We start from the raw sequence: 7,508 nt of genomic DNA, 5'->3' as shown, positions 1-7,508 counted from the left end.
ACACTTTATTTTTTTAATTTTTTAATGTTTATTTATTTTTGACAGAGAGAGAGAGACAGAGAGAGAGCGCGCGCGCGCGTGCGCGCATGAGTGGGGGAGGGGCAGAGAGAGAGAGAGAGAGACAGACAGAATCTGAAGCAGGCTCCAGTCTCCAAGCTGTCAGCACAGAGCCCAATGAGGGGCTCGAACTCACTGACTACGAGATCATGACCTGAGCCGAGGTTAGATGCTCAACGACCTGAGCCACCCAGACGCACCAACATTTGATAAAATAAGTTTTGCATTAGATTATTTTGCCTAACTATAGGTGAATGCTAACTGTTCTAAGCACAATTTAAAGTAGATTAGGCTCAGTATGGTGTTCAATAGGTAAGGTATAATAAATACATTTTTGATTTTCGGTACTTTCACTTACTATGTATGGGTTTCTTGGGATATAACCCTAATGTAAGTTGAGGAAGATCTATATACAATTTTATTTTTGGTATTTCATAGGCTCATGGAACTGAAAGGAACAATAAAGGTTACCAAATTCAAAATTCTAAATTTTCAAATAATAATCAGAAAAGTTTATATAAATACTAGAAAATGTGCTCACTGGGGCATCTGGGTGTCTCAGTCAGTTAAGTGTCTGACTCTTGATTTTGGCTCAGGTCATGATCTCTCCCAGGTTGTGAGTTCGAGCCCTGCATCAGGCTCAGCACTGACAATTCAGAGACTGCTTAGGATTCTCTCTCTCTCTCTCTCTCTCTCTCCTTCTCTCTCTGCCCCTCCTCTGCTTGTGCTCTCTCTCCCTCAAAATAAATAAAATAAATAATTAACAATTCATAATCATAATCATAATAAAAAATTTGCTCACTGATGGAAGCCATATCCATAATAACTTAAATACAAGCAAAATTTGTGGTAAATTTGTAGTTTGTGAAGTATGTTTTAATTTGTGTGTTTGTCTACTATAGGTATTTTTTTTTTATTTTAACAGAGTTTTTCATCTAGTTTTTGTTTTTAAGCCTCATGTTGTCTGCTGTGTGGAAACGTTCTTCTTCATTGCCCATGCAATTCTTATTTCTCATTGGAGGACCAACTCCTATGTGTCATTCCTGCCTACCATAGGGAGTTAATTGCTTCCTGCTCTGGGTTGCCATGGAACTGTGCTTAAAACCATAGAATAATGCATGCTATTTTTTTTAATAGAATGAACAAAATTTCATATTTTTTTGTTTTAGATAATACTTATATATTACAAAAGCTAAAATTTTTAAATTTTAACTATGTTGGCTGAGTTTTTATATACTTTATATTTACACAATAAAAGAAAATTAAAGGACACCTCAGTGGCTCAGTTGGTTAAGCTCCTGACTCTTGATTTCAGATTGGGTCATACTCTCATGGTTGCAAGATCGACCCCGAGTTGGGCTCATGCTGTGTGTGGAGACTGCTTAAGATGCTCTCTGTCTCTCTCTCGCTTTGCCACTCACCTGCTCTCTCTCTCTTTCTCTTTTTCTCAAAAAAAAAAAAAAAAAAAGGCGGGTCCCTGGGTGGCTTGGTCGGTTAAGCCTCCGACTTCGGCTCAGGTCATGATCTTACGGTCCGTGAGTTCGAGCCCGGAGTCGGGCTCTGTGCTGACAGCTCAGAGCCTGGAGCCTGTTTCGGATTCTGTGTCTCCCTCTCTCTCTGCCCCTCCCCTGTTCATGCTCTGTCTCTGTCTCAAAAATAAATAAACATTAAAAAAATTAAAAAAACAAGAAAAGAAAAAAGGAATTTATGACTCAAGGATTTTAAATCCTAATGTTATAGGCAAAGCCTCATTTTTATGGAAAATAAAACACTCTTTTTCTTCCACTTCTAGTAGCTCATTAAGAGAAGCCACTACTAAATCCTGTTCCTGCTGCATTTCTTTGTAGCAGGACACAGCTCTTGCAATCCTTCCTAAACACTGTTCAGGAGTGATGGAGTGATGAGCTTCATGTCTTGTACTTCTGGCATTGCACTTATTCTAGGGATCAGGACAATCTGTAATGTGATCCCAGGATGACTGTCCTGTTCTGCCGTGGTTATTTGGGAAGTTGCTGTAAACTGTTCTCTTTTAGAGAAAGACAAGACTTTTCAGATTCTGTCTTATTGGCCAGCTACTCTATTGATGTTGTATTTGTTTTAGTAACTAAAGAGTCAAAGGTAACTTCTTCAGTGATTCTGTTTGGGCTTTACAAAATATTAAGAACAAATTCTCATGACTCTTGTATAGTTGTTGCCCTATTTCTAATGCCCTCTTTGTACGGCCCAATAAAATCAAAGGTATCATTATTTGCCAACAACTTGGTTTTGCAGATCCAGAATTTAGCAAATTTTTTGGCCTCAGGAATACTGGACAATATGGTAAGTATATCATTAGAAAGTACACTCCCTTCAGTGAACTGCAGACATAATGTTAGAGTGTTGTTAATTTTATAGGATCATTCAAGTTGTGCTTTCTTTTCTTCATCTTCTCTTTCCATACTCTTCCAAAATGAAATATTCATTTCCTCTATTATTTCTATTTTTGTTTTAAGTTCCAAAGGATGCTATTTATAGATTTTCCCCTTAGATTTCAGACATGCTTCCAGTTGTTTCCTTTGATTCTCTGCTGTGTTCTTCTTAATAAATGGATTAGTTTGGGACTTTTCTTTCATTTATGGTTTTGTCACCAGCCTGAGTTTGGGAAGGTATCATATTGAGAAAGTGGTTCTGGGAAAGAGTCTTTTTCAACTTGGAGTCCAAAGTCTGTGCATTTTCTTGATAGCTGTTGCTGCATTTATTCCCATTGATTCCATTTACTGTTATGTTAGGGTGCTTGGAATGACTGAATTCAAACTACGAAGTGTCAAGTTGGGCCTTTGGATCATGGGTTTTGCCTTTGGCAGTGCACCTGATGTCTGACGTCTAAAACAAGGTTGAGTGGATTTCTGATCTTGCTTAATGTTTGGATGTCTGTTGTTACAGCCTCCCAGAAGCACACTGGGGCATGTCCAGGGTTTGGTTTGTTCTACTTTCTGTTCAGTACCAGTGGGTGACTGTAACTTAGTTTCATTTGGTCTTTCATATTTATCCTTATTAACCCTTATAACCTTTATGTCCTTGACGACAGGTTTCTTTGATGCTTCAGTCCTACTAAGGTTCTGAACTAGTGAGAGGGAACTGCCCTTGGGAGTTTTTCTCCTGGTCCTGAAAGATTTGTTCCTCTAGAAAGTGGCTGTGACTTTACTGGTGGAATCTTAATTTGTGTTTCTCCAACAAATTGTTTATTAAGTCTGTCTTTCAGAACAGCACTATTCCCTGAACTTCTGCCCAAGGTTTCTTTAGGAGTCAAACTGCTTTAGGTTTGATTATAAGAATTAGTCTTTGACTTACCTATTGTCCACAATTCAGAATTCAGCTTCCTTTCAGAGTCTGGTAAAGTTTGGGGCAAATGTTCCTTGTTCATCAGTTTCAGAAAGCTACCCAAGTATTCATTTCAAACACGATTATTGTCTACAGGATCGGTGCATTTAGCATTTCCTTGATCTGCTACCTGTTGCTTTGCAGTTTTCAGTTCTTGTATATTAAGTGACCCCACAGTTTTTCTAGACAGTTCTTTGGTTATATATGATCCAGCTTCATGCTTTTGCTGACTGTTGCTGGAAGGCTTACTCTTTGAGTTAGAAGAAATACCTCCTGAAGTCAGCCTTTTGCCTAGAAGTTTTGGTGGCTCCAACTCTGGCTTCTGGGATCCTGTGATATTGGCAGGCCTGGGCCGGAGTTTAATGCTGATGGGTCTTGTTGTTGATACCAAGCAACATGATTGGTAACATCCTTTCTGGGCACAATAGTAGATTTAGAAGGTCCAGGATTCAGACAATTACTCTTGACTTTTAGATAAGGCTTAGTGTTTTGACACTTCAGTTTTCGCTTGACTGCTAAGTAGTCCTGGAACTTTCTCTGCCACTCTTTACGGCTTCGAACCACTCTTCAGTGGTAGCACCATGAATTTTCCATGACAGTTTCTCTTCCACTATTTTTTAAAAAAAAATTAATTATGTAGTGTATCCTCCATGGTACCATCAGAAGGATCTTCCTGAAAAACATTTGATCCTTACTTTAAGAACCAATTTTCTTAATTTTTTTTTAGACAGAATAAATTTAAAAGGGAAACCTGAACTGAACCTGTTTAAAAACCTGTTTTTGGTGCCCAGCATCCTATAAAACAAACTTGTAAATCTTTGTATGTTATCAAATATTCCATATCTGTTCCATCTTGGTTTCTGATTTTTCTTGTACAGAAATCCTGTTCCTCACATTCCATCTAGTCATGTTTTGATAACTTTGACATGTTATTTCCTCTCAACTCTGCCTACATTCCTTTCTCTAGAGATTGTGGTGAATGGGCTTTTACTAACACTTCCAGGCCCAGATGAAACGTGTCTTCCTTGTTGAGAGTGACCTCATACACTCAGGTAAAGTCACAGTTTTGTTCCTCATATTTCCTGTTACACTTTTAGTGAAAGTCAAAATCTTTATAATGGTCAATGGGACCCTACATTATTTACAATTTTCCTGTCTTCTCCACACCTTTGACCTCATGATCTTATCTTAAAGCTTTTCCTCTAGTTATCCCTCCATCTTCAGTGACCTTAATGCAAATAGTCACTTGGCTATCTTCACATCCTTTGAAGGTTGTTTAAATAACATCTTCTCAATGAGGCCTGCCATGACTGCCATGTTTCAAATTGCAATTGCCCTACCAATCAGCTTTATGCTATATATATATTCTTTGTGGTATTTATCATCTTATAAAAAATTATAAACTTTATTTATTTGACTTATTTTTTTTTAATTACTATACCCACTGAATGGAATGCAAGTCCCCATGATGGCAAAATTTTTTATTTTGTTTTGTGTTTCCATTCATATGTACCAAACATCTAGAATAGTGCCTGCATAATAAATATTTATTAACTCAGTGAAAAATAAATCTTGAGCAAGTCACTTTGCCTCTTTAGCCTCTACTTTCTTTTTTGTAAAAAACAGAGGTCATAAGAATTCCTAAATGAGAAAGCTATTGTGATTAATAAATGAGATGATGCATGCAAAACAGTTAGCATAATGCCTTACTCATCATGCTCAATTAATAATGTCAACTCCCATTATTAATTGTTTTATTATTTTCTGGGTTTTTAAGATTCAAAAGCTGAACTGTTATAACTATTAAGTTTACAGAAGTGAAAAAGAAAAGTTCTGGAAAAGAACCCAGGAAGAGAGGCACCAGGTGGCTCAGTCAGTTAACTGTCCGACTTCACGCAGGTCATGAGCTTGCGGTTTGTGAGTTCAAGCCCCGTGTTAGGCTCTGTGCTGACAACTGGGAGCCTGGGGCCTGCTTCCGATTCTGTTTCCCTCTTTCTCTGCCCCTCCCCTGCTCAGGCTCTGTCTCTCTCTGTCTCTCAAAAATAAATAAATGTTAAAAAAAATTTTTTAAAAGAACCCAAGAAGAATGTTTGTAGGTGGACTTTATTATATAGTTATATATTTTTTAACTTCAGAAAAATGATAAATTACATTTTATAATATAGAAATAACCTGAAATATTAAAACATTAACAAAAGTATTTTCTAGATATCTTAATTATTCTCTTCTGAAAGCAATATAATGAAATTTATCAATTTTTAAATATTCAGAACTGTTAGTTTAACACCATTTTTACCGAATCTCATCTACAATAAATAGAGTGCCATTAAAAGTTAGGTCATTTTTTTTTTTGGGGGGGGGGACAGAGAGAGACAGAGCATGAACGGGGGAGGGGCAGAGAGAGAGGGAGACACAGAATCGGAAACAGGCTCCAGGCTCTGAGCCATCAGCCCAGAGCCTGACGCGGGGCTCGAACTCACGGACCGCGAGATCGTGACCTGGCTGAAGTCGGACGCTTAACCGACTGCGCCACCCAGGCGCCCCAGGTCATTTTTTTTAAAACTTATCAAAAATAGATCAAAGTGATACACATAGTTTTAAAATAAATAAATAAATAAATAAATAAATAAATAAATACAAATGGTATTGATGGAGTTAAGACAAAAACTCAGCAATATCTTACCCTGACCTTCTGCATGCCCAACTGTACTCACTAAGACTTTAATGATTCCTGTTTAGAGCTTTTCTGGTGCTTGCCTCTAGTCATTTAACATACATGTGTGTACTGCCATTTTTTAACTCGTCAAATGTAGATTTTTAAATTGTCTTTTAGATATGATATATCAGCTATTAACTTATTTCTCCACCTCCAACTCTCTCACCCTTTTCCTTCTTCTGATTCTTGGTAGTTCTAAGACTTTAAAACTTTTCAATTGATTGTTCTTGTTCGTTGTTTTAAGTATTGAAATTTCTAATTTCAATGTAAATATTATCTTTTGAATTTCCCTTTTGTAAGATGAGCATGTCATTACCTCTATGCTTCCTTACCTTTACTTTCTTTCTTTTTATGTTTCAATTTTTTATTTAAATTCTAGTTAGTTAACATGTAGTGTAATATTAGTTTCAGGAGTAGAATTTAGTGATTCATCATCTCCGTGTAACACCCAGTGCTCATTGCAATAAGTGCCCTCCTTATTGCCCATCACCCATTTATCCATCTCCTGCCCACCTCTCCTCCAGGAAATCTTACTTTGTTCCTCTTTTATGGTTTGACTCCTTCTCTTCCTCTTTTTTTTTCTTCCCCAAATGTTCACTTTTTTTTAATTGCACATATGATTGAAGTCATATGGTATTTGTCGTTTCTGGTTGATTTATTTCACTTAGAATAATACATGAGAGCTCTATCCACATTGTTGTAAATGGCAATATTTCATTCATTTTGAAGGCTGAGTAATAGCCATTACTCATTATATTATATATATATCAGTAATCATACATATTATATATAATTTTATGGATACATATACCACCATTCATTAACCATTTATCAGTCAATGGACATTGGGGCTCTTTCCATAATTGGACTATTGTTGATAATACAGCTATAAACATTGGGGTGCACGTGCTCCTTTAAATCAGTATTTTTATATCTTTTGGGTAAATACCTAGTAGTGCGATTGCTGGGTCATAAGGTAGTTCTATTTTTACTTTTCGAGGCACCTTCCACTGCTTTCTGGAGTGGCTGCATTCCCACCAACAGTGTAAGACAGTTCTGCTTTCTCTGCATCCTTACGAACATCTGTTGTTCTTGTTTTGCTAATTTTAGCCATTCTGACAGGTGAGAGGTGGTATCTCATCATAGCTTTGATTTGTATTTCCCTGGTGATGAGTGATGTTGTTTCATGTATTTGTTAGCCATCTGTATGTCTTCTTTGGAAAAATATATTTTCATGTCTCTTTCCCATTTATTAGATGGATTATTTGTTTTTTGGGTGTTGAGTTTTATAAGTTCTTTATATATTTCGGATACTATCCTTTATGCAGAAATGTCATTTGCAAATATCTTCTCCCATCACAGATGTTGTTTTTTA

General features: G+C 36.7%; 1 pseudogene; it reads right to left on the bottom strand.

The window, feature by feature from the left end:
- Positions 1–1,762: 1,762 nt before the first annotated feature.
- LOC124521139 (cytoskeleton-associated protein 2-like) lies at positions 1,763–4,734 on the bottom strand (annotated as a pseudogene).
- Between the last annotated feature and the right edge of the window lie 2,774 nt (positions 4,735–7,508).

The sequence above is a fragment of the Lynx rufus genome, unplaced genomic scaffold (assembly GCF_022079265.1).
Source record: "Lynx rufus isolate CCGP_SWC_20201006 ecotype Redwood Valley unplaced genomic scaffold, mLynRuf1.p SCAF_3, whole genome shotgun sequence".
In the NCBI taxonomy this organism is placed as follows: Eukaryota; Metazoa; Chordata; class Mammalia; order Carnivora; family Felidae; genus Lynx; species Lynx rufus.
This window is presented reverse-complemented; position numbering and strand designations above follow the sequence as displayed.